We start from the raw sequence: 26,125 nt of genomic DNA, 5'->3' as shown, positions 1-26,125 counted from the left end.
CGGGATTGTTTCCTGCCTTGTGCCCTGTGTTGGCTGGGATTGGCTCCAGCAGACCCCCGTGACCCTGTATTCGGATTCAGTGGGTTAGAAAATGGATGGATGGAAAAATCCTTAATTTATACAAAAACTAACCATAAACAACCAAGAACAGTAACCTTGCATGAGTCAAGTTCTGGCATGAAGGAAGTGAGGAGGAACTGGAGGAGATTACAGTTTTGAGGTGAACGATGCACGTCTGACCGAGAACAATGTACTGTACAGGGAGAGACTGAACACGTGCGTAAATCACCGGCATGTACGAACCAGAAGGGAAACGAAATAGAGCACAAAGAGTTCACAGCGAATGCACAGGGAGACACTGAACACGTGTGGAAATCATCGGCACATGTGAACCGGAAGGGAAACTGGCTTGATCGTCACCCCAGTGTGTGGTCGTGAACAGATGCAAAAGTTCGGCAAACTTTTTGGTCGTAGCCCAATTTGTGCATATTCCAAGACGTTCATGACCCGAGGTTCCACTGTATATATATATTTACAAGCCACACTGCCATACGACACACAAAAATTCAGATTTTCAGAAGGATGACGGCGCGGTGGCGCAGTGGGTAGCGCTGCTGCCTCACAGTTTGGAGACCCAGGTTCGCTTCCCGGGTCCTCCCTGCATGGAGTTTGCACGTTCTCCCCGTGTCTGTGTGGGTTTCTTCCCACAGTCCAAAGACAAGAAGGTTAGGTGGATTGGCGATCCTATATTGGCCCGTGTGTGTGCTTGGTGGGTGGGTGTGTTTGTGTGTGTCCTGCGGTGGGTTAGCACACTGCCCAGGATTGGTTCCTGGGATTGGCTCCAGCAGACCCCCTGTGACTCTGTGTTCGGATTCAGTGGGTTGGAAAATGGATGGATGACTCAACACCAACATATTTCTGATCAGAGTAATTATGCATCACTAGTAACTGTGCACTGCTATAACGATAACATGCAGTGAATACACTTGACCTCTTTGTCTGCACGTTTAGCATTCGTTTGCTCAGAAGTTGATGTGCTTCCTGCTTCCTTTGTTTTCTCCACCCTTGGAGCCCGCTTCTTCTCTTCTTTTGTCGCCATCTTTTCGCGTTAAAACTGACTAAGTCAGTTTTTGTGTTGCATTTACCGAGGATGTTTTTTCATTTTTCACTTAAGCTGGCACTTAAGTCTTCGATCTGCCTCAAGAATGATTTAAGATATGAAGAGGTAGGGGAAGTGACCGCAAAGGTGGTAGGGAATGAGAACGGTGTCTGTACGCATGCACCACACGGCCTCCCTGCTGGCCGCTGCCGAGAGTTGATTCTACAATAAAATCAAATAAAAATATAAAGAGGAATAATTCAAAAACTCTTCGCTTTTAATATAACGCTGTAGTGCAGAGTTTCAGCAGAGTATAATGTGTACCAAATTTCAGGCTACAGGTTATTTGATTTTTGACCTTCACCTTCCTGGGTTGACCTTTGACCTTGGAAGTCAATCCTCACCAAGAAAGCGGACAGCAGACGTCACGTAGTATACGTGTACCAAATTTCAGCTCAATAGTTCAAACGGTTTGCGAGCTACAGGTGATTTAAAATCCTGGACAGACAAACAGACAGCCATGGTAGTGTATTATATGAGAAGAAATTTAATTAAGAATCTTGAGTTGTAATCTTCTTTGGTTAGAGAAATAAAATCAGGCGCAGAACTTAAAACGTTATAATTATCTTCTTAATTTGGGGAGCAGTTAAGAGAAAGAAAATGCTTCTCATTCATTTTAGCTAATTCAGCAGAACGGCCAGGACGGTTACAGAATGGGAACCATTAGGATGCTCTGAACAGAATGAGAAAATCTTCACAACGCACCTTGATGGCCAGATCGTTCATCAACAGAACACATGCAAAGATGTCCAAGTTAATGGATGAACCCGCTTACCCGAAGGATAAATTTACCTTGAAAATCTAACCAGGCCTAAAAAAAAATCTAAAACATAAGTTATTAAAATCTAACAATAAGGTACTAAAATGGATGGATAGATTCAAAAAAAGTCTGAGAAAAGTGTGTCTAAAAACATATTTTATTGTATTTGAGTGTGCATATGTTTTACTGCATGCCAGTGTAAAAAGTATTTTACATTACAGTGTACAGTATTTTCAGAATAGGCTGAAAAAACAACATGCGTACTTTATTAGATTAAAGTATTGTTATAGCTACTCTGAACTGGGCTGGCTTAACGTGAGGTTTACTGATTTTTCAAATCAGAGCATTGCCCCTTTTGTGTTTCTTTTTATATTTATTTAATTCATCCATCCATTTTCTAACCCGCTGAATACAAATACAGGGTCACGGGGGTCTGCTGGAGCCAATCCCAGCCAACACAAGGCAGGAACCAATCCTGGGCAGGGTGCCAACCCACTGCAGGACACACACAAACACCAAGCACACACTAGGGCCAATTTAGAATCGCCAATCCACCTAACCTGCATGTCTTTGGATTGTGGGAGGAAACCGGAGCGCCCGGAGGAAACCCACGCAGACACGGGGAGAACATGCAAACCCCACGCAGGGAGGACCCGGGAAGCGAACCCTGGTCTCCTAACTGCGAGGCAGCAGCATCAGCAGCACCATTTATTTAACTCATCTATTGTTAAATCCACTATTCAGGTATCTCTAATTAAAAGTTGACCACCGAAAAGAGTGTGAAGCAGCTGTGAATAGCCCTGTTACACAACGAGTGCTTTAACTCTAAACTGTGAATTCTTACAAGTCATTTTTTTACAAAGGGAAATGTGATCAGCATTGTGTTGAAAAATCGTTTGGCAATCAGCTCAAAACACAAAAAGGCCTGCTGTGTGTAACTCAGAGCAATGAATAAAACATTGCAGCAGCATAAAACGCTAAACATCAGCATCATGCTTTGACGTTTATTGCTTATGTAAATGGCAAATCACACCCCGACATCTGCCTACACAAATAGTTCCAGCTGAAGTCTTTACTTAGGGAACGTTTTAACAAGCACATGGAAACAGCAGCAGTACTTGTTGGCACACTTACTATTTAAATTGTACCACATAAGATGGTTGCCAACTGGGCCAAATAAAATGCAGTTCCTCCAGCCACATGTGCTAACTCATCAACTTGGATTTTCGGATTGGGGGTCTTCTTTTCCCTTTCTTAGAAAACTGAATGGCAACCACAGGACATTCTAAAGACATTTCTTGGCTGTTTATTGAGGCTGTATGGACACAACGTAGACGTCGTCATTGCACTTATCTGCATCCACTCGACAAGCTCCTCATCCGTAAATTCTGCTTACAGTGCGTACAGCGTTTCTGGGTAAAAATATATTTAAATAGCACTGATTCCTGGTTTCAACTTTAAATTTTATAGCACATCATCAAATTAAAAGAGAATGAAGACAGCAATAGCAATTTAGTTAATAAAATGGTGTGTTGTTCTCTCTCTAGCATAGGCCTACTACTTTAGACAATGGAAAACATAACTAAAATGTGAAGTTTCCTCTCACATAAGGGTGTCGGAATTAATTTTTTTGCATTTGAGTTGTTGCTGCAATCACCCGGCCAGCCAGCCATCCATTCATTCATTTTCTAAGCTTGCTTTGACTGGGTGGCAGGGAGGCAGAGCCTATCCTGGCAGCACTGGAAATAAAGTAGAAATCAGCCTTGGGTAGAGTGCCAGTCCATCACAGGTTACACACACACTCACACATACATAGTCCCTTTACAATAACCGTTATTAATCACTACTCAAAGTGCTTTATATAGATAATAGGGGACAACTTCAAACACCACTAACTTGTAGCACCCACCTGGAAGATGCAATGGTAGCCATTACATTAGGTGGAGAATAGGTGAGAGAGAGAGCGAGAGAAAGCCAATTAGAGACGGAGGATGATTAGTGGCCCAGAATGACTATGCCGTGGTGGGCAGTTTAGCCTGGACATCTGGATACACCTTACAGTCACCTATAAGCACTTCTTTGGAAATTGAGAGGGAAAAATGGAGTACCCGGGGGTAAAAAACATGCAGACATGGAGAGAAGATTCAAACTTCACAGCGAAAGTAATCGGGCACTGGAATCTTGAACCCAATCTGCTGAAATTTTGAGGCAGCTGCGTTAATCACTGCAGTAATCATTTTAAAAGAAAACATTACAAATATCTAAACAACTAAGTAAGTCCTTTTGTTAATAAAATACTGTGGTAATGTGGTGAATGCAGTTTATTATGGTTTCCAATAAATGCATGTCCATTTGAATCTGAAATACAGATATGAAGACCATGTAATCCAAAACCATGGACCGAATAAAAGATTTAGACTTAAGAAATGATGCGTTTGCCGTGAAGATGTCTACCCTGAAGAAGGGTGCTGGAAAGGTGTCAATATTTTTATTAAATAACTAGCTGATTACTCAGTGACTTCACTCACTGAGTGCAAGGGAAAAAAATAAAATAGCATTTATAAAATAAGTTAAGTAGTAAAACAGTTTGATAAAAGAAGTTGAAGAACATATAAAGAACATATAAATTATTAAACAATTAAACATTTTCATAAGAGAATTTGAATGATATATAAGAAGTGTATAAATTATTAAACAGTAAAACATTAACATTTAAGAAGTAAAGATACATTGAGCAGTACTGGAGTGCTTTCTGGTAAACTACCCCCTTGACAACCTTGCACTACGTGCCTGTGATTTAAGAGAAAAATTATTCTGAGAAATGTGGATGCTGCCCTTCCATGCTTAACGGGCAGAAGGTCCAAACAATTCCCAAGTCCAATACTTCACATGAAGAGGTCGGTACATCTTCTTAGATGTAAACCCTCCATCTTCTTAAAAGAATTCATCACAAAAGCAACCTTGAATGTTGCAGGGTTTTAGTGACCTGAACTCACCTTAAGGGACAGTAAGTAGCCGTGCACCGCAATTTACCAAGAGAGTCACGCTTCGATGGCGCCGATTACACTCATTCGTAAAGATTTCCACTGTCCAAGGAGCCGACAGGGCACTTGAAGTGTCACAAGCAGTGCAAGAAGAGAGGACACTGCCCGAAACTGCGAAGCAGCCCGACATTCCGTGCCTCCCACCGTCCACTTGTTGTCATGACCCCTCAACGCTGAAGGCGGTCTCGTCTTCACATTGTTTATAGCTCAGCGCAGTTAAAAAGTGGAAAGACGCAAACCTATCAAGTACTGCCAATTAAAAAAAAGTTACAATGTGGCAGTTTCCGCGACAGTCACTTGGACGAATAAATAAAACTTCTCTGTCAGAATGCGCCAGGTGGCAGACGGCTCAGCGCTGAAGTCCAGAGACGGCGACGCGGGGCGCACTTCTATGGGATAGATCAGCGTGTTTGTGTTTACGTCTTTTCAATATCAGTAAAATAGCTCTCACACAAATAATAACACTTCGTAAAGCCGATATCAAAATGGCGTCCACAGACGAAGTGATTAGTTCCTGTATTATAATATGTTCTGTGTATGTTCTGTGGTCATATGTAATTTCCGTTTCAAACGCGAAAAGAATTTTATATATATAGATTGTTTCTCGGCTGTTTCAAGTCTTAATGAAAACCCCTCTAGATCCAGGAGAGATTAACAATAGGTCACTAACTTTCTTTTTTGACAGACTTGTCAACATCATTAAGGTGAATTTCAGATTGCATTATAGTTTTCCATTCTTGTTGGATCTCCAGTATTACCCACCGAGCAATACAGTAACATTTAACCACTAGTTTATAACATAAAATACAGCAGCACAACATGAAAACCATGAAGAGTTGGATTTATCACATTCATGATATAACATATAACAACTAGACAAAGACAGGTAACAAAATAAATATAAAAATAATTGACACTTGGTATCTCTTGCCCTAAATGTACCCTTAGTGTTCATCCATATCAGGTTCCACAGACTTATTATTGACAGGTTATTTTTGGGGTCTAGCATTGAGGTGCTTATCATTATTGGAGTTTTGACACCAAGGAATCTGATGGAATTACTTTTTTCAATTCCTAAAAATCATTTTCAATTTGGGCCATTTTCCACTGCACTAAATTGCCAAGTTTTGCCCATTGACGCGGCGTGACGCCAGAGGTTTTCAGCCTCTCAGCCATTACTCAACAGCATAAAAGGGTCATTTGAGGTGCGCTTCTTTTTCACTACTTAGATTTCAATACCCTTCTTGCGCTTCAATTTCATCAATTTGTGTTTTACTGGTTTTGATCTTTGCAGTCCTTTTGAGTGTGTGCTTGTCTCACAGATTTTGGCTTCGGTAATTGTGGGTTTTTGTTTTCCTGGTTCAGATCCTTGCTTTGTTTACATACATTCTAAAATAAAATGCCACCCTGAAACCCACAGTAGACGGTCAAAGAATATAATTTACCAGTACTGCACACTGACGTGCCGCGAATTCACTTGACTTGAGTATTCCTAGTTTTCCTCCTCTTTCTTTCTCTGTACGTTTATCATTCGTTTGCTCAGAGGTTGATGCGCTTACTGTTTCCTGAGCAGCTCTTCTTTTCTTCACCCTAGCGACCCGCTGCTTCTCTTCTTTCATCAGCATCTTTTCACGTTAAAACTGATCAAGTCAGTGTTTGTGTTGCAATTACTTAGTATGTTTTTCTTAATTTTTCACTTAAGCTGGCAATTAAGTCTTCAATCTGCCTCAAAAATGAGTTAAGATATGAAGAAGTAGGAGAAGTGACAGGGAAGGTGGTAGGGAATGAGAACGGCGCCCGTACGCATGAGCCGCATAGCCGCCCTGCAGGCCACTGCCAAGAGTTGATTCTACAATAAAATAAAATAAAAAATAAAAATAGGAATAAAAATCATCACCCCGAAAGCGTACAGTAGAGGTCAAATAGTATATGCGTACCAAATTTCAGGTCAATGCATCAAATGGGTTGTAAGCTACAGGTGATTTAAAATCCTGGACAGACAAACGGGCAGCCACGGTAGCGTGTTATATAAGAAGACAGCAAGTTAAACACCTGGGCTATCAAAATATAAGAAATACCACCAGAGGAAGTACGACGTGCCATATATTCACATAGAGTGTTCCAGAAGTAATAACTCCAGGAGCACAGACATAGGAAAATGACTTTGGGAGACTTGGGGTCTAGGCGTAGACATTCCTCAGTCCAGCAGGTGGCAGCACAGAGGTCCTCGACACCAGCGCTTCTCAAGTTCAGTGCTGGGCCCCCCATGGCTGCAGATGTTTGTTCCAATTTCACAAATCTGGGAGTCGTTTATTCCTTTAATTCATTTCATTGTATTATTTGCTGACCTTTTTTCCTTTTCTTATTTTGCATTCAGAAAAGTGCAAGATTTACATTAATAAGGATGGTGTACTTTTTGGCATATCTTTAAATGCTTAACTTTTTTTGTAATTTTCTTTTAAATTTTCTCTTTTAACTTTATTCAAGTTTCCTCCGGCTACTCCGGTTTCCTCCCACAGTCCAAAGACAAGCAGGTTAGGTGGATTGGCGATTCTAAATTGGCCCTAATGTGTGCTTGGTGTGTGGGTGTGGCTGTGTGTGTCCTGCGGTGGGCTGTCACCCTGCCCGGGATTGGTTCCTGCCTTGCGCCCTGTGTTGGCTGGGATTGGCTCCAGCTGACCCCCATGACCCTCTGTTCGGATTCAATGGGTTGGAAAATGGATGGATGGATGGAACTTTATTTAAATAATAACAAGTAAATATGTATCTGTATATGTATGCATTATGTAATTAGTAATCTGAAAAATTTTACATATGCATTCATGGCAGCGTTGTAAGTCTGCGCTATATAAAAATAAACTGAATTAATGACAAGCATACACCTGTGCACACAGCACTGAATGCTACATGGGGGCCATTTCAGTGTGCTTATTAGTAACTAACGGCTTACAATAACCAGAACATTGCAAACAGTTGAAATCCAAATTAAATCCACTGTGCTATAATAATAAGATGTGAAAACATCCAAAATGGTGGATATTCTTAATAGGCCCCATACGTTGGAAGCACCCCGATATTTAAGAGTGGTCAGGGACTGACAGTCAACAGATGGAGCTGTAGGAGGCCAGACCTAGAAGGCGTGGTGTGCCTTATCTCACGAGTGATTATGGGATTTTTAACAAACAGCAATCACTTGCTAAAGGCTTTGTCACATTAGCCGATTTTTACAGTGATTTTCAGTCATAGCCTTCATTTATATCGCTTCTCTGCATTTTGGCAAAGATCAAGTATTCTTATCAATTTCATATCTGATACGTCCCCTATCTGGGGACCATATATTAAACTGATTTTTGGACCATGGAGATGAAATAGGAGCTTGCTCCGTCCAGTCCATGTATCGTCCTTCACTAAAAGGCAGAGAGGTGGCACTGAGACCAAGGACCGGCACTGGTATCTGAAAGGTTTAAATCCCGTTACTGCCAGAAAGGATTCTACTCCTTTGGGCCCTTGAGGAAGGCCCTTAACCTGAAAATTGCTCCCAGGTGCTGTACAATAGCTGACCCTGCGCTCTGACCTCCAAAGGGCATGCAAGAAGACAATTTTTCGATCGGGATTAATAGAGTGTTCCAAATATGAAAACTAATCAGACAGAGCAAGCTGGCAGCTGCAGTGAAACTAATTGTCTAATGTGACATACCCAATGACTGAGACCAACTTGTCTGCAACTGGCTACGTTTCTCCTTGGTCAGAGAGGTGGGCACTTGAGTGGGAGAGCTGAGAACCAATGAGCATTCAGTCAGAAATCCATCCATCCGTTATCCAACCCGCTATATTCTAACTACAGGGTCATGGGGGTCTGCTGGAGCCAATCCCAGCCAACACAGGAAGCAAGGCCGGCAAAAAAACCCGGGCTGGGTGCCAGCCGACCACAGGGCACACACACACACGCACATCCACACTAGGGATAATTTAGAATCGCCAATGCACCTAACCTGCATGTCTTTGGCCTGTGGGAGGAAACTAACGCAGATGCGGGGTGAACATGCAAACTCCACGCAGGGAGGACCCAGGAAGTGAACCCGGGTCTCCTAACTGTGAGGCACCGTGCCACCCCAGTCAGAAATGCAATGCATAAAATGTAGCAATGAGGGATAACGAACACACGCATGATTTAAACCAAGGTTGTCTGTCTCATGTTTTATGTACAGGGTGAGTCAAAATGAAGTTAACATTAATGGTACTACTATGTATATATTTATATACAATTTATGTGGACAATTTATGTGCCACATACGGCATATGTGTTGAACATGATGACGAGCAGGTTTAGACAATTCCTGTAAATCATCTTGCACATATGAAGTTTGTTTTGTAAATAAATTGTTTCTGCCATTCAAATGTTAACATAATTTTGACTCACCCTGTACTTAAACCGAATGGAAAAAAGAAAAGAAAGCTGAATGCACCACAGCTATTAACCCTTTGTACAGCACTGGCGCTGTCAGGCAGCACGTTATTGGCTGTCAGAAAAACGGGCAAACGCGACTGTGCTGGAAGACCAGCGCTCAGTCGGTAAATGAGGTATCAGCTGTGATATTCAGTTGTGTAATGTGACATGGAGCAGCAATAAGATCAGCAGCCGGGACTGGCAGATCTGACATACCCCATGACAAAAAGGAGAGTGACATTAGCTTAAGACATTACAGCACATTCTGGTCAATGGTCCAGTGAAGCTGAATTCAGGAGGTGACCTAGACAAGGTCTTCACTAGCAAGGGGAACAGACGGAAAAGGTTTAGAAGAAAAGGTACAGAAAGTAGTTATCTTTAGTGGCATTTTAGTGGCATAGTGGACCAGTCACCCTGCTATAAAGCCAGTGGGAATAAGGAGGTCATGAGAGGTATTTACTCGGTTCTGTTCATTTATTTGGATTTGTTATTTCTCAAAGCTGTGCTATTTATTTCTAATAAAAATGCCCTTTTAAGTTTGGCCTCCTTGGCATTCATTCTGGGCACAGGGGCACCTCAAGAGCCCTCACACCCCTTAAATTTACACCAAAGTTCATCCCGTGAAGCTGTAATTGCCATCTCCAAACCTCCCGCGGTCATCCACTTCCAAACCTGCACTTGAGCCTTATGTCACTGCACCTCAAACTCATTTCACTTTCAGCATTGAGAGGAAATGATTAGTCCCAAAAAAAAGGAGGCAACAGCAGAATTTTAACAGTGGCACCTAAACGTCCTGAATGCAATTTGTTGTCATAGCTACAAGCCTGCGTGCTTTTACCAGTCTGAATCTCCTTTTGCACAAAAATCTCATGAATATTATGATTATGACCACAATCTCTTGTGAGTAGATTATGAGGAGGAATATTTATGACACCAATCCTACACAATAAAGCCATTTCCTTTCTCTTTTTCATTTTCAGCCTCCAGCTCTTCTGGTTCTCACGAGGCTCTTTCTGCTGCTTGCCAATCAACTGTACCCCCACCCAGTCTCCATTAAAAATAACTTCAAATATGTGTGCTGCCTTTCTAAAAATAAACTGAACATGCATATTACATTTATAACATGCACTCCAATTTGACTTCCATGCGCCAAAGATGTGTGTGGTGACTTTAAATTGGTCCCATATGCATGTAAATGTGCCCTGTGATGGACAGAAGGCCTGTGCCCGATGCTGGAGGAACAGAGGCCTGGTCTTTATGGGGCTAAGGAATGGATTAGGTGGGCTTGAAAATGGATGTAAATCTCCAATGCAGATGATTATTCTCTGATTAAAGCTCAAGGGCCGTGTGTCAGGATCTATAAATGGCTGAGACCACTTTAGCATGCTTGGATTTTTTTTCTGTTTTGATCTATTCAAATGAACTTCTGCTTGTTTTAAATGATGTTCCATCCCATCCTCAGCAATGTAATCCCTCTGAGCAACACATTTGTGTCCAAAAATGCTTTACTGTTGTGCCATTGCTGCACTGCATATGACAATCTTTATTGACTTCTTCTTCTTCTTCTTTCGCCTGCTCCCATTAGGGGTCGCCACAGCAGATCATCTTCTTCCATATCTTTCTGTCCTTTGCATCTTGTTCTGTCACCCCGATCACCTGCATGTCCTCTCTCACCACATCCATAACCCTTCTCTTTAGGCCTTCCTCTTTTTCTCTTCCCTGACAGCTCTATTCTTAGCATCCTTTTCCCAATATACCCAGCATCTCTCCTCTGCACATGTCCAAACCAACACAATCTCGCCTCTCTGACTTTGTCTCCCAACCGTCCAACCTGAGCTGACCCTCTAATGTCCTCATTTCTAATCCTGTCCATCCTCGTCACCCCCAATGCAAATCTTAGCATCTTTAACTCTGCCACCTCCTGCTCTGTCTCCTGCTTTCTGGTCAGTGCCATCGTCTCCAACCCATTTAACATAGCTGGTCTCACTACCATCCTGTAGACCTTCCTTTCACTCTTGCTGATATCCGTCTGTCACACATCACTCCTGACACTCTTCTCCACCCACTCCACCCTGCCTACACTCTCTTTTTCGCCTCTCTTCCACAATCCCCATTACTCTGTACTGTTGATCCCAAGTATTTAAACTCATCCACCTTCGACAACTCTACTCCTTGCATCCTCACCATTCCACTGACCTCCCTCTCATTCACACACATGTATTCTGTCTTGGTGGTCCTACTGACCTTCATTCCTCTCCTGTCTAGAGCAGATCTCCACCACTCCAGGGTCTCCTCGACCTGCTCCCTACTCTCGCTACAGATCACAATGTCATCAGCAAACATCATAATCCATGGTGACTCCTGTCTAATCTGTGAACCTGTCCATCACCATTGCAAATAAGAAAGGGCTCAGAACCAATCCCTGATGTAATCCCACCTCTACCTTGAATGCATCCGTCACTCCTACCGCAGACCTCACCACAGTCACACTTCCCTCATACACATCCTGTACAACTCTTACGTACTTCTCTGTCACTCCAGACTTCCTCATACAAAGCTCCTCTCGAGGCATATGCCTTCTCCAGGTCCACAAAGACTCAATGCAACTCCTTCTGGCCTTCTCTAAACTTCTCCATCAACACCGTCAATCTTTATTGACAGCAGTCAGTAATTTATGAGTGAGGGGCTGTGGACATTTCTCGTTTGAACTTTAAAAAAGTTAATGAAAAGATCAGTTTCAAAAACAGTCCCCAAGGATCAGTTAAAGAAATAATGATTTCAGGTGACCACCTGCACCTTCCTTTTGATTTAAAGTGCTGGTTCTGCCCCATCGATGGAAGCCCTGCCAGTTTGTGATTTCTACACTTCATCTTTTTTTTTTTTTACCAGTAGCTGCTCTCTGTTAATAAAGACATGACTGTTAGTCTCATCAATGAACACATGCAGAATCCTTAACCATGCACAGAAGAACATATCACACTGATCAGGGGGCTCGGTCTCACTATGGCATGTTCACAGGGGCCACAGGATATAATTACAGTGATACCTTGGTATACGTCTGCTTTGGAATAAGTCCAACTTGGTATTCGTTCTGTTTGGATGCGAAACATTTTGCTTGGAATACGACCTTTGTTTGGAATACGACTCACGTGCCAGAACACCACGCGCCACCCTTGTTTACCACTCTCGAGACAAACCCACGACTGCCCACGAGCATCAGTACGCCAGTTGCTAGCATTCAGTGAACAACCCGCGCTATAACTCTATGTGAATTTTCACGTGATTTTGTGCTTTTTCACGTAAATTTGAATTGATTGTTGAAAAGTATGAAGGTGGCATGCGTATCCGGGACTTGGCTGCTGCATAACGTATGCCGAGAACGACGGTATCTACGATTGTGAAAAACAAAGACGTTATTAAAAAGTAAAGTGAGGTTAAATTTTCATTTATTTCATCTAATTGCTTTTGTATTTATGTATTTTAGTATTAAGCAGTGTTTAAATTATTTTATACAACCCCATCAGTGTATAATATGCCAATAACAATAGGATTTGTTTTCATGGGAACGGATTAATCATTTTCCCTTTATTTCTTATGGGAAAAATTTGTTTGGTATACGTCCTGTTTGGTATAAGTCAAAGGATCTGGAACAGATTAAGGACGTATACCGAGGTACCACTGTATATCCAAATCCTTATTAAAACAAAATAAATCTGATTCTAAGGAAACTCCTTACTTAATTAGAGGACGTGCCCTCCTTTTGATTTTCCTCAGTCAACTAAAGCATGCTCAGCTTACAAGGTGCAATATATCAAATGATTAGTTAAAAAACAGTAGTGATACTATTTTGGTTTTTGAGATTTTAGTAAAGGGCTTTACAAAACAACGCAATACGTAGCTTCACAACACTTGATCTTGGTATCCGGAGGCGGCTTTATGGAACTGGGCACATTTTAGGGGGCAGACAGATTGCCCCACACATGCGCGTCCTACTGTAGATAGCAAATGTAAGGCCATGAACTTAAATTCTGCCCAGAACCCGTGTTTGCTGAATGTCCCTGTTTGGGAGTAGAGGGTGAAAATACGGCTTGACGGCTTGTTTTGAATCAAAAATCACATACTGTGTGTACATTGAGATATTGGTTTTACTGAAAACTGGCAACCCACCATAACCCCACCGGACTGACCTGAAGAGCCCCGGTGTAGACCGATCCTGATCTTTATTTAGGCAAAATTGTAAGTCTTCATCCACAATTCAAATGCACTGAAAGAAAAGGTTTAAATCACTGGATAAAACAAGAACCTGACTAATTCATGTAATGAAATGATGGCTTATGGGACACAAAACATGCATTGCATTTATTTGCAGCTTCAAATTGAATCATCTGCTACATGGCATAAAACAGATGACATGTTGAAGCAACAGCCTTTAATTAATATATTATTCCATTTCTCACTTTTGCAGTAACACAAAAAAAAAACTGTTGAATTTCATTAAAGTCACACTCGTAATACTACATATCTATAAAAACGTGCAGCAGAATACATTATCTATTTTAATTTTTGAAATGATGTCAAAATAATAATGATGTAAAACCGGAGAGTGTGAAGAGATACTGAAACTAAGGAGGTGATTATGCAAAGATAGCATAGTTTTCTTAAATTATATGGCAAAAGAGCAGTTACACAATGAATATCAAAATAGGTCTATAATGAGCTTTTCCACTTTGCCAGTTAAAAGCCCCTGCTTTGAATAATTTCATTTGCACATTACATTTAAGATGGGTTCCATTTACAGAAACAAAATTCATCAAATTGATTTAAAAGAAAAAAAAAGGGGGCACGGGGCTGAAAAATGTTAATAAAACAATGGAGTACATATAATAAGCATCTGACTGAAAGTAAAAATTCTCCCGATCCGTCCATTTCCTGAACATCCTTAATCGAGTTCAGGTTAGCGAGGATCTGAGAAGGCAGGAAATCAGCTGTGGACGCCACTTCGTTCCTTCACAGTCACACACACTCACGCATGATCACTTTGGATTCACCAATCATGAATATCGGACATAATGCCCTGTGGACACGGACAGAAGCTGTAAACTCTGCACAGTCACTGGCCAGGTCACAATTTGAACCCAGAACCTCAGCCATTCCACAGACTTGTAGGTTCAGTTATTTGGTAAGTTCAAAGTGGCCCTGTGTTCATGGTTGGTTCCTATTTTGCACCTGACACAGTCTGGATGAGCTGCAACTCTATTTAAGTAGATTAAGAATAAGGAGGAACAGCTGCTTAAAAGGAGAAACACATATTATAAGACTAGTTTATGAAAATACCACATGAAAACAAGAAGCCAATAACTTCTGGTTGGGCACGATCCAAACATCAAAAGACAGAAATGTAAGCTACCAGAACCTCATTTTTAATACAAACTTTCTCTCAAAAACCACACATTTAACTCTAACTTACTAATAAAGACAATGGAATGCGACGCCCTGTTAGCGGATATTCTTGACTCACACTTAACCGTTTAACCACAAGGGGTGTGGTGCATGTAAAGAGATTAGAGTGCTCCCACCTTATAATTGGGGTATCAGCAGAGGGCTTGGGCTTCTTACAGCCCCTCTTCTTATGTAGGTGAGACTTCACTGCCCATCCCTGTCTCTTACTAAGCCACCTTAAATACACTGTGAGGAGGAGGAGGAGGAGGCAAAGGGAATAAAAAGGAGAAGCACAGCTCTGACAGGACCTGCATCAGTGCCTTTGTCAAAGGCTGAATTCCAGGAGCGCCACTCTTCTATTTTGAGCTAGAGCATCTTCTAATTTCTTCCTCATGTTTTTAGATACCTTGTTGCTTGTTTATGGTTTTTGACCCCTTTCTGTCTGGAATGTTTTTCCTCCTTGTTGCTTTATCACTTTAGGATGGAAAGGCTAGCAGACTAAATAGAGTGATAGACCAGGAGATGAGGAGAGAACTTGTAAATCACGGCGGGGATAAAGAGTTCGAAATCAAAAAGTGCAACAAAAAATGAAAATGAGTTAAAAAAAAACGCAAGACTTCCTGACCACTGAGAAGACTTAGAATTAACTGCTGCCAGTAACGTGAATCTCACACATATTGTAGAAGGTGGTGTACCAACATCTTATGTAGGCTGGTAGTCATAAGAACCTTTGAGTCAGGTGACCTGCAACAAGCATAGTGACGATAAACAATATGCCCAAAGCCATACAGATATAAAGAAAATGGCAGCAACAACAATTAAAAACATAAAACAAAATGGGGATGTAGGAACATAATAAACATGACAGTATAATACAGTGATCCCTCGCTATATCACGCTTCGACTTTCGCGGCTTCACTCCATACGATATACTTCCCGCATTGTGCTTTGCATACTTAAAAGCCTGAACAGCACCTATTGATTTTTGGTTGTTTGCTTTTCTCTCTCTCTCTTTGATATTCTCTGCTACTGACGGAGGAGGTGTGAGCAGAGGGGCTGTTCATACCCCTAGGGTATACAGATGCTCGTCTTACAAATGCTGAAAGACTACCTTCACATTGCTCCCTTACTTGCGGCTGCTTTGTCAGGTGGTGCTTCACATACGTACAAGCCCGAACAGCACCTATTGATTTTTGATTGTTTGCTTTTCTCTCTCTGTCTCTCCCTCTATCTGTCATTCTCTGCTCCTGACGCGCACTACTTGGAAGAGGAAGATATGTCTGCATTGTTTTAATTGTGAGACGGAACTGTTCATCAAGTCATCTCTGTCTTGTCATGGAGCACAGTTTAAACTTTGGAAAAAGAGACAAATGTTTGTTTGCAGTGTTTTAAAGTCCCTGTCTCTACAAACTCCTGTGTTTCTGTGCAAATCTGTGACCCAAGCGTGACAATATAAAAATAACAATATAAACGTATGGTTTTTACTTCGCGGATTTTCCCCTTTCGCGGGGGGTTCTGGAATGCAACCCCCATGATCGGGGAGGGTTCACTGTATATTCATAGCTAGCCAAAATATCCAGCGTTGCTCAGGTTTATCTATAAAATGGGTTAAGAAATGAAAGCAAACGAGCCGGGAACATAGGCTGTAATAGAGCTCGCCGCTTCATCTACAGTGCACGAAAGCAGAAATGATCTGTCCGAACTGAAGGTAATGATCGCTGAGCTCAAGCAAGAGATAAAGAATGATATAAAGAAAAGCGAAAAGGCAAGTGAGAAGGCAAACGAGATGCTGCGGCGGGAGCTGCAGCAGGATAATAAAGAATCTGAGAAACGAGTATATAATTGCTTTGACATGGCCTTTAAAGCAATGCTGGAAAAAATTGAGAAGCACATTCAGGAAAATGCATCTAAAATGAGAGCACTTGCCGATCAGCTGGAAGACGTTAAGCAGACATTCACAAACTAAAATTGAAACTGCCGAACATTTACCCTCCACCACTGATGGAAAAGCACAGCTGTGAATTCCAAACGCAAAAAACTCAGAGACAGACTTGCTGCTCTGGAAGATGAATGTAGAAGGAATAATATTAGAATCGAAGGTCTACCTGAGAATCGTGAAAGTCCAAACCAGTGAAATTCATAGCTGAACTATTCTCCAAAATGATTGGAGTGGACTTTAAATCAGACACCGAGATAGCAGCAGCTTACCGCATACTGGGATCCAACACCTCTAAACCTGGGACTGTTGTTGTGCACTTCGAGAAGTTACAATCTAAATTAAAAGTAATGTCACTTCTCAGACAGAAACAAGAGATAATATCTGAAAATAACCTCATTCCTATTTTCCCTGATTTCTCACCCTCAACAGCTGCTAAATGTGCCTCTTTTTATAATATTAAACAGCGCTTACAAAAAGCCGATATCAGATACAGCCTCTTGTATCCTGCCAAACTGAAAGTGGATATTCAAGACAAATATCACATCTTCTCCTCCAAGGAGGAATCAGAAAAGCAGTTAAGAAAGCTGATCCCAACACTTTCTTGAAATACAATCATAAGTCGCATCCTGTCATGGCATCATAAAGAAGATATCACCGGCTGTCTGATCTGCTTGCAATGACACTGGTGCCGTAATTATACATTCTTTTCCCTTCTCTGTAACAAAATGTTTATGTTTTAATTACAAATATACACGTTTATGTATGTGCGTGTGGAAGAAATTAAACTAGTAACTTTTTTGTTTCTCTTTTTACTATTCTAAAGGAGACTGTTAAACATCATACCCTTGGTTTATTGTTGTTGTTATTATTTTATTAGGGTTTACTATGCTTATCCAGGGCCACTTTACAGTTTATTTAACTGTAAAGTGATTTTGATAAATGTTTATGCACCCAATGTGGATGGTAGGGAATTCATCCAAAATGTATTTGCACCAATTCCCAATGTGAACACTCATAAAATTATGATGGCTGGGGACTTGAATTGTGTTTTAACTCCAGACCTAGATAGGTCTCCTGTCACAGGGGTGATGACATCTAATACTGCAAAGACAATTACACAGTTTGTAACTGACCACAACTTATCAGACCCCTGGAGTTTTCTAAACCCAAATTCAAGAACATAATCCTTCTACTCACCAGTGCATCATTGTTACTCAAGAATTTATTATTTCTTTATAGATAACCATTTCATGCCTACGATTAAATCCGGCAAGTATGACGCTATTGTTATTTCCGACCAGGCCCCTCTGATCTTGTAGCTAAAATCATTATGCCCCACATACTCATCTCGCAGATGGTGTCTTAACGCACTTTTATTAGCAGACGAGAACTTTACAGAATTTATATCAAAACAAATCAGTTTTTTTTGTAGAGACAAATACATCCTTAGAGATCTCTGCAGGTATACTCAGGGAACCCTGAAGGCCTTCTTAAGAGGACAGATTATCTCATATCTTTCCCACAGAAATAAATTGGAAACCAAGCAGGTATCAAAGCTAACCATTGACATTACTAGAATAGATCGAGAACATGCCAGGTGTCCATTTGAGGCTCTACATAGGAAAAGACAGGCTCTGCATTCAGAACTCAACCTCTTGACAACTAAAGAAACTGAACAACTTATTTATAAATCAAGACATCATTACTATAAACATGGAGAGAACACTAATAAGCTTTTAGCTCAACAAATCCACAAGCAGGAAGTTCACAATGCAATCCCAGCAATCACCATCACACAAACTGAGACAAAATCATTGACCATAAAAATATGATGCACACATTTAGAGACTACTATAAATTCTTATATTCTACTGAGTTTAAAGAAGACAAGACACAATCTAATGCTTTGCATTAGAGATACCACAAATAGATACTCTTAGTGCAGAGGAACTGGATAAACCGTTGACACTATCAAAATTATTAGATGTTATAAAGTCACTTCAGAGTGGGAAAGCACCAGGTCCCGATGGCTACCCTGCCGAATTTTATAAGATGTTCTCCACTCAGCTAGCTCTCTTCCTATTCGCAATATTCATAGAAGCTACAGACAATAAAATTCTACCTCAAACTTTTCGCCAAACATTAACCACAATCTTTCCTAAACAAAATAAGGACGTATGTGCATCATACAGATCAATTTCACTTCTAAATAATGATGCTAAGATACTCTCCAAAGTCCTAGCTAGAAGGATGGAGAAAGTGCTGCCTTTGGTAATATCACAAGATCAAACTGGATTTATTAAAGGCCAACACTTAGCTTCTAATCTTCGATGCCTGCTTAATGTAATATATTCATCCGCCAATATACCAATGTCTCTGCTTTAGTGAGTCAAGAATTTGTTTTTTTTGGGGGTCTTTTTGATTGGACCCCAGAATTGCAATAACTCTTTGCTGGGTTGTAACCGTAAATGCTGTCATGTCTGACTCATCCTCTTAGTTTACAGTAGACCGTTTTTAGAGCTTAAATTATGAAGAAAAGCCAACAAACAGAGCAGGAGATAACAAACAACCATTTAGTTCTCCTTTGTGTTGAGCTGCACTTCGACTCTCAGTAAAGCCTCATCCAGCACTCCCTGCCAAAGTGCACAATACTCAGATAGAAGCAGCACATGGTGTTGTAATGTTAAGCTCTGGTCATTTTGTCTGATAGTCTGGCTTCAGGCTATTTAATTGTTTCATTAGGTCTGAGTTGGTATGTGACACTGGTGCGCAAACTGTAGGATACAGGAAAACAAATGCCCACATGGTCAATATTTTGGGGTCCAAAGTAATCTTGTCCGTATGGTCCTACACAATGACAATGCAAAATTTGGTTCAGATCAGTCAAAGGGTGTAGGATTGTATAGGGAACACACAGACAAACATTCTTATTTGTATATATATATATATATATATATATATATATATATATATATATATATATATATATACTGTATATATATGTACACATCTCTCTCTATATATATAAAACAAAAAATCTAACCTCAGTCTGTCTGTATGTCTGTCCACTTTTCACGAGAGAACTACTTAACGGATTCAGATTGGGTTTATTTATATAATTTGCTTGAACATTCCAGTTGATTTTGCGACTTCTCTCGTCATGCTATGTATCATAGTTCATTTGCGGTACCCATTTCTTTGCGCAAATCCGAGAGAGACACAGTGGACCAAGGAGAAGAGGGTGGGGCCCTCCTCCCTCACGCACCAGCCTCGGGGCGTAACCTTAACTCAGCTTAGCTAGCGAACCAGAGAAGTATTTAATGGATTTAAAGCGGGTTTTTTTCAATAATTTTCTTGAACATTCCTTTTTATTTTGCTACTTCTCTCATTTTACTAAGTATCATAGTTCACTTGCAGGAGTGATTTATTCTCGCTAATCTGAGACAGAGGCTGCAGGCTGAGGGGAGGGGGAAGCGTGACATCAGGAGTGGAGAGCCGGCAAGGCCCTCGTCACTCACATGCCAGTGTTCATTCGAGTCGATTACCTCTGCATTTTGGAGCATACCTTGCCTCTGCTTAGCTAGCGATACCTGTTTGTTTATTGATTTTTAAAGTATGTTTCACTACTACGCGGGCGGAGATAGACAGACAGAGAGAGAGAGAGAGATTATAAACAATTTCCAAAAAAAAAAAACAAATGCATCGGATTTTTTTAACAAACTACAAACACCAAAACAGCATCGTTAATGCTTATGAGTCCCTACCATTTTCTGAAAACTCATTTTTGATCACAGACTTAATGTATGTAATTTCCTTTATAATTAACAAGCAGGAGTATCGGGCATTGCCTGGTAATCTATAACCGATGAATTTCTCAAATGAAAGAAAGAACATAGAAATAGAACAAACAGTTTTCTAACTCACATTTTATTGTAAGTTCCTCCAGTCTGGATTTTGTCTGCTGTGGCGTTTCAGGCGCCATTGAAATAGACTTTCTTCTGGCATCTGAAGTAACCTTCCAATTCTACATCTTTTTTTCGGTGGCATGGGTATATTAGCGAAAAGCAGGACAATTATAATGTGTTACATGGTATTACATACAGAATAAGCAGTACGGTGAGATGAGTTTACCTTATTTACGATACATCAGAAAGTGAACAAATAGCACCAGTCATTCAGAAAGAGCAACACTGAAATGGTACTGTGAGTTGGAAAGCAAGCAAATAGCACCACAAATATAGAAAGCCAGGCACGCGGACTGGGTCGTTCACGCTTCACATCCAAACGGCAGTTCCTCTTCATCTCGATGAAAGGAGTCGGCCTACTCGAAACATGGGTAAAGATCGACGCACAGGGACCAAAAGTGCTGCTAGATGGCGCCGCCGTGAACGGCTGATGCAACGTGCAGCCATCTTGTCGATGATAAGTACGGGGACATGTGCCGAACGTTGTGTCGGTGAAAAGGTGCCCTGCGCTTCACCCTGAACATTTTTCACAACCAAACATACCCTATGACCTCCTCCTGGTCACAAAGGAGCCCCATGCCCAGTTTGGTGGCGATCGGTAGCCCGGTGCAGATTTGTATAGCGGACAAACACACATACATACATAGACTCTGCTTTATATATTAGATACATTTTTCTGTATACTTAATAAAATGTGTTTTATACTTGTCGGTCATGACTCTTCAGTTCCCAACTGCTCATCTGTTTCTGAACTCACCTCATGGTATACTGCCTCCTCAGTGAGACAGGGCATGTTTTCGTTCTCCATCCTTATGGTTCTTTATCACTGGTTCCTCCTGTTGAGGCATCATAATGTGTGGGTGGCCACCTCCAGTATGAAGCCATAGCACTCATCTAAGACTGGCATGTCCCATAGACTGTGTGACCCAGGTGTTACATATAATATGCATTCCAAAGTAATGGGTCTAAGTTGCTAGTGGCTGTCTGTCAAGAAGACTTTTTGTAGGTATGGGTACCTTCATCATTATCCCACTCTGTAGGTATATATAATACTATTTTACCATAAGCTGGGATCTAGCAGGATATATGGACCAGGAAATAAATTATAAACTAGAAAACATAGCCAAGGGTCAATACCGAAAGTTTGAGCTAAAATGAAAGCCAAAAATGAAAGATAAATGTTCTATGCCAGACGTTCATTATCCAAATATCTAAGCTGCACAATGTCAAAAGGTTCTTGAGAACATCCACACACTTAGACAGCAACTGACACACAATGGCAAAGATGTCACATTTCACAACTTCCAGAACCATGTTCCCCAGCAATGGGTCGTTGCACCATAGCAAAAAGGCAGCTTAAGTCTTAAATGAAAATGTAATTAGAAAACAAAAGTACATTTGAGTTCTCTGTAATCCAAAAGCAAGACAAAAAATTGTCAGAAATTACAGAAAAATTTTTCAATTTTTTTACACAATATTTATAAACTTGTACGCAAAATTTCATATCATAAAAATACTCACGGATAAGTTCTTCCACGGATAAGTCAGGATTTGATTTTACCATATAATAAGTCGAAAAGTCACACTATTGGTCCAAGAGATTACAATATGCTAACGCCCACCTGAGAGAGTAACCATGGAGCACACTGCCTTTTTTTTCTATGTATTGTGCCTACATGAGCACACGGTAATACCCAAACTATTCCGAAGCGACATTTCCACTGTTGTCTGTTTTTTGTATCTCACATCCTCACACACCTTTATCGTAAGAACATCCCTTATCTATGATGGAGAGTTCAATCAGAAGAAAATATGAAGCTGTTTTTCAATTAAACGTCGCTGAAGTAGCGAAAGAAATTGGTAATTGTGCTGCTGCTGATACGAGATTGGAGGAGGCAAGAGGATGTAAAAAACAAAATGTAAGTGTCGCATATTTGAATGGGAGTATAAGTCGGGTCTGATTTTATGATCTATTTTTCCTGTTTCAAGACCTGCCTTATACGTGAGTATATACGGTAGTTTTGACAACATCTCTTCTCGTGATTGGCCTCAAAAATTATCCTTCCTATTTTCAATAGTATAACACAAAGAATCCAATTGTCAAAATACCAAAACATTAGTCAAAACTAGTCATAAATAATCCAAAACCAATAAATCCTTCTGCCTAAAAATCCTTTCCCTAAATAGCTATAGCACACATAGGTTATTATTTGTCTGGAAACCTGGACAATGACAGGCACATACTGCAAACCTAAATACAGTGGAACCTCTAGATACGATCACCTCTGTATACGAGAAATTCAAGATAAGTGGAAAGTTTGAGCGAAAAATTCAGATCTAAATACAAGCATTGGCTCGCGTAACGAGCCACAAGCCAGGCTGTGGTTATGCGTGACGCGTTTCCCGATCTGCCTCGACTCGGGGATTCACCCAAGCTGACGCTGCCAGCCCGTCAGCTCACTCAGTGTTCTTTGTTCTCCCATAGCGTGAGGATCTATGCGTTTGTGCGCTTGTGATTTCATTGTTTCGCTCTATAAGCGTATCGCGGACATGCAGGGGGAGAATAGGAGACGATTGCCCTCAAGAGGAGAGGGAGAGAGAGAGAGAGAGAGAGAGAGGGGGTGCGCGAGCGAGCGAGATAAAGAGAGAGAGAGAGCGAGCGAGCGAGCGAGAGAGATAAGGAGAGAGAGAGACGCGTGCACGAGCGAGAGAGATAAGTAGAGAGAGAGAGACGCATGCGCGAGCGAGAGAGATAAGTAGAGAGAGCGAGAGACACGTGCGCGAGCAAGATAGATAAGGAGAGAGAGACGCGTGCGCGAGCGAGAGAGATAAGGAGAGAGAGAGAGACGCGTGCGCGAGCAAGCAAGCAAGCGAGCGAGATAAGGAGAGAGAAAGGCGCGCGTGAGCGAGCGAGATAGATAAGGCGAGAGAGAGAGACGCGTGTGCGAGCGAGAGAGATAAGGAGAGAGAGATGCGCACGAGAGAGAAGAACCATCAGCTCAGTTATGCTCACATGACGCTCAGCAGACAAAGTGTATCCATACTACTTGTATTGCAAGACATCGCTCGTTTTATCAAGTCAAAATTAATTAAAAAATTTAGCTCGTAAATTAAGTTACTTGCAAACCGAGGTTCCACTTGTATATATTATTTATCAGTGTTATTTGTTAGGAAAATTGATTTTTATGTTGATATTTTTGGGGGTGCGGAATGGATTAACTGGATTTCCATTATTTTCAATGGGGAAGTTTGTTCTAGATACGAGAAATTCGCTATACAAGCTCAGTGCTGGAACGAATTAAACTTGTATCTCGAGGTTCCACTGTACCATCATCACATAAAGAGACTCCCTGTTATACGTGGGATAGCAATGACAACCCTCAGACATCAACAACATGTACAACATATCAGCGACTGCAAACCAAAATGACAACATGAAATAATAACAAAATGACACTAAATATAAGTCAAAGACTCAAAAGCAAGACAAAAGTAAAAAAAAATCAATGCAGAAAGGCAATTAGCCTGTCTGATAACCACACTCAGTTCAAAACAAAAGGGAAGCATCATTCAATCTTTATCTCTTTTTCTTCGTTAGGATCCTCTCTTATTCTCTCCTCCAGCTATCTACTTTACACCCTCCAGCGATCCGTTTAACGGCTGTCTGCTCTTTCAAAAACAGGAGTTCAACCCCACTAGGTCTAATTCTTGATATTGTCTGAGCTGTCTACTTTATATTATATCTGGGCTTGTGACCCTAAATGAATACTTCATGCTATCGATGTAGTAAGTACTAAATTATGTTTTACTGAAGAACTGCTGTGTAGAGAAACTGAGCAACAACAAAACCAACAGGGATAAATCCTTAAATTCAATAATCAAATTCAAAAGGAATAATAGAAACTCAAGAGAACAGGAAAGATCAAGTGAACACGCACCTCAAAATAAGTTAAGATAACTCGGGCTCAGGTCCGTACATTGGCTTTAGATACCCCATTTACTCTTAAAGAGACAATGACATTAGTTGAGTCTTACAGCTTGACATTCCTGGCTATACAGAGGCTGAAATGGGGTCAAAGGCAAACAAGAAACTTAACATGAAACAGAAATACAAAATAAGCGCTGTCTGATAAACCCAATTTGGCCTTGACTGGCTAGAGAATGTGTGCGCACACATATCATACCTGAGTTAAAAGACCATATTCTTCTTTAAAGGGTACACTCCTGTCGGGCAACACACTTGATATAACAAGTGAAAGAAACTGTCACATTCATTACTGAAGCCATCAATGTCTGCTTCCTAGCCCTCTAGTACAAAAGGTGGGCCTCTGGGGAGACTTGATAACAAGCTCCTTCATGATCCAGTTCATTTTTGGTTCACCCAAAGACCCCATGACCCCAGGCGGCAAGAAACACCACTAAAATGTCTGGCATGTTACCCGTGCAGCTTTCTCCAAATGTGAGCACTGAAGCACAATTCACTCAATACCATCGTATTTACACAGACATTTTATTTGTGAATTTGTGCCTTGTAGGTTACTTTTGGATGAAAGCATCATGTTTATAAAAAAAATTACATGTAAATGTGATCATCTGGGAAATGCATGGTGTCAGTGTTACATTAATAATGTCCTCCAGTTCATTTCAATCATGCCAGCCATTCACTGAGCTCTTTGTAGGGTCCATTATTCTCGGATTTTGTGTAATCTTGGACAATCTGACCATTTAGTGATCAGTTACACTCTATATTAGTACTTTTTTACTGTTGTGCTGTGGTTTCACACCACAAGCCATCTCAGTTCACAGATTTGCAATGTTGTAGTTGCCAGTGACCAGCTGTGACCCTACAATGCCCAGATTACAACGGCCCTCATAATCAGTTTCTCACCAGCCCAAGAGATAGAAGAGGTTCCCGGCCTTGGCTGAGAAGATACTGCTACCGAACGCTGCGAGCGGAGCGCTTCCTTGTGACGTCAGCAAACAGGTTTGCTCAGCACCCACCTCACTGTGCCACACTACGCATGCCCATTTCTTCTGTTAGTCTCATTTGAGATCATTCAAAAAGCATTCAGTGTTAGGGATGTGAGTTTATAAGATAACATAAAATAATGTTGCATAGAGTTTGAGGAACAGAGAGTTCCAACTCAATAAATATGCAGCTTCCTCCATGGAAAGATCTCTCTCCCTTTGCTGATGGTGGGATTAATCGAGGTAAAACACAGGGACATTTCTATACATCATCTAAAACCTTATCATTGTGACGTGGTCTTATTAAAGGCAGATCAAAATCAATTTGTTATTGCACTTTAGAATTATTACTTTCTTGTAATCATTTGCATAATCACAATTTGTCTGAGGATGCTTAGAACAAA

General features: G+C 40.9%; 1 protein-coding gene and 1 pseudogene across 3 annotated transcripts in view; one reads left to right on the top strand and one right to left on the bottom strand.

The window, feature by feature from the left end:
* Positions 1 to 26,125, bottom strand: part of ston2 (stonin 2) — a 317,978-nt gene that overhangs the window by 205,677 nt on the left and 86,176 nt on the right. The window lies entirely within an intron of this gene.
* On the top strand, positions 8,221 to 8,399 carry LOC120519183 (annotated as a pseudogene).

Source organism: Polypterus senegalus, chromosome 18, assembly GCF_016835505.1.
Source record: "Polypterus senegalus isolate Bchr_013 chromosome 18, ASM1683550v1, whole genome shotgun sequence".
Lineage (NCBI taxonomy): Eukaryota > Metazoa > Chordata > Cladistia > Polypteriformes > Polypteridae > Polypterus > Polypterus senegalus.
The sequence above is the reverse complement of the archived record's forward strand: the minus strand, read 5'-3'. Positions and strand labels throughout refer to the sequence as shown.